This window comes from Kryptolebias marmoratus, linkage group LG18 (assembly GCF_001649575.2).
Source record: "Kryptolebias marmoratus isolate JLee-2015 linkage group LG18, ASM164957v2, whole genome shotgun sequence".
Classification (NCBI taxonomy): domain Eukaryota; kingdom Metazoa; phylum Chordata; class Actinopteri; order Cyprinodontiformes; family Rivulidae; genus Kryptolebias; species Kryptolebias marmoratus.
Window position 1 is genome coordinate 5468351 of NC_051447.1, and position 2398 is coordinate 5470748.

At 43.2% G+C, this 2398-nt stretch overlaps 1 protein-coding gene across 1 annotated transcript in view; it reads right to left on the bottom strand.

The window, feature by feature from the left end:
- Positions 1-2398, bottom strand: part of fbxo18 (F-box DNA helicase 1) — a 20706-nt gene that overhangs the window by 2854 nt on the left and 15454 nt on the right. The gene's annotated exons all lie outside the window — the stretch shown is intronic.

Sequence of the window (2398 nt, forward strand, 5' to 3'; positions counted from 1 at the left end):
CTAACAACAGTATTTTAAAGTCTATTCTTTGAGCTACAGGGAGCCAGTGTAGGGACTTTAAAACTGGTGTTATGTGCTCTATCTTCCTGGTTTTAGTGAGAACACGAGCAGCAGCGTTCTGGATCAGCTGCAGCTGTTTAATTGATTTATTAGTTAGACCTGTGAAGACACTGTTGCAGTAATCAAAACCCAAATAGAGCTTTAAAAGCAACGGTTGAATCAGCCCAATGAACCTTAACTAAAAGAAAACATTGAAAACTTATTTCCCTTTCAAAAATATTGTGCATCCATATCCCACGAGTAATACTGAATCATGACTTCATCATTGAACTCCATCACCATTTCTAAGTTCATCTGGTTACGAATAATTGGTTTTTGGCAGCTCTGGTCTTCATACCTCCTGGATAAAAAACGGTCCATACCAAAACAAAAACAACAGAAACTTTACAGACCATGTCACGAGTTTGTGGGACTCGTTCTATATATTTTTTTTTTTTAAACAGGAAATAAGAGATGGCTGCTTCTGTCAGGATCTTTCAAGTTAAAGCTTTACCGACACACTTTATGTAGTCGTGGGGAGACGAGAGTGCACCCTCTTTCAGTTCTGGGCTTTTAGACATCAGGACATAATTTCTGGTCAGTGAGTATTTTGGCCCACTCGTCTTTACGATGTAGCTTCAGTTTAAATAGTTTTGCAGGCAGCTGTCTTAGTGACCCTTCACAGCATTTCAGTCAGGTTGAGGTTCTGGACTTTGACTGGACCGTTGCAGCACCATGATTCTTTTCTTTTTGAGCCGTTCTGCTGTAGACCAGCTGCTGTGTTTGGGATCGTTGTTCCCTTTCATGACCCAGTTTGGTCCAAGCTTCAGATGGCCTATTATTTGACTCTACAATCCGTTGGTCTACAGAGGAGTTCGTGGTTGGCCTATGGTAGGAAAACGCCTCCACCACCGTGCTGAACAGTTGAAATGAGGTGCTTGTGCTTATATACTGTTAAGTTTCCTTCAAACATGGCACTGCGCATTATGGCCAAACATCTCTACATCTAGTCTATTTGTCTCGTCAGGAACTTGAACCTGTTCAGGCCTGTAGCGTCTGAGATGGACCTCTTGGGTGTTTCTGTCATTTATCTGATCATTTGTGATCAATCTGCTGAGACGTCCACTCCTCGGAGGACAGGCAGCTGTGGTAAATATGTCCAACTTGTGAATAATCTCTCTCTCTGTGATATAACAGGGTCCGAACTGTTCGGGGAACACCTTTAACCCTTCCCTGACTGATGGACAACAGATGCTTCTCTTCGATCATTGTTGGTGTCTTTCCTTCCTCTCGTTGTGTTAACACACACACACACACACACACACAAAAACCTGTACGCTCCAGAGCAGCCAACCGACAAAACTGCCTCAACAGGAGGTGGCCCGACTGATGATGATCTGTTAATAATCAGCAGCTCCTGGCTGATACTGAACTTTCCCCCTACATCACTAGCGGCATATTATATTCAAGCATATTTCTCAAAAGTAGGCCTAGGGACTAAGGGGTTAAATCCTCTGGAAGCAGCAAGGGTGGATCTAGTTTTTTCCTGATATGTAACACCCTAATACCAAAAAGAGAGTGGACTTTCACCCCCCTCATCAATCTTACGACTGCTCCTAAACAAAGGATTACTGTGCTTTCCGATTTGCTGACACATTACTGATTTATCCTCGTTCCACTCAATTAACAAGTGTTCACCATCAGCTAAAACAGAACTTGGCTGACTTTTTTTCTCCATTGGATCACCTCGTGGAGTCATTAGAACGCTTCACCCGGCCAAAATATTTCTCATTCTAAACGATCCCCACCCCCCCATCTACACGTCTTGGCTGCTGAATGAAAGTCTTTGTTGCTCGCACAGGCCGGGGCTAATATGCGAGCTGGAGAGACGTCAGCCTCTGTGGAACTCCTGTGAGAGCTTTAAGGGAAGTAGAGGGTGATTAGTTGCAGCTGTTTGGCGGCGCAGTCATTCGTGAGCTCCTTATCACAAAATGTCAAATTATTGCTAAAGTAAAGCAAACATCCGTTGAAAGAGGAGAGAAGTGTAACAGTCTGAACGGTTAGTTTGCTTAAAGAAAGACACTGCTACAAACTGAGAACACGGACAAAAATGTTCTTTTTAAAGTATGAGTCGAATACACAGGCAGGTAAAAATAGAATATAAAAAGATACATTGCAAACATGTTTCGTCTCGAACAAGAACCAGTGCAAACAACTCTGTGTTCTCGTGTTCAGTGTTTTAGGTGAATCATCATTGTTCTTAGTCTTTCACATTCTGTTAGCTTGTGTCCGAGCTAACGCAACAGAACAGTTTCTTTTTCTCGTCCAGCTCCTCAACGGGGGGCGGGCAGATGGGGGG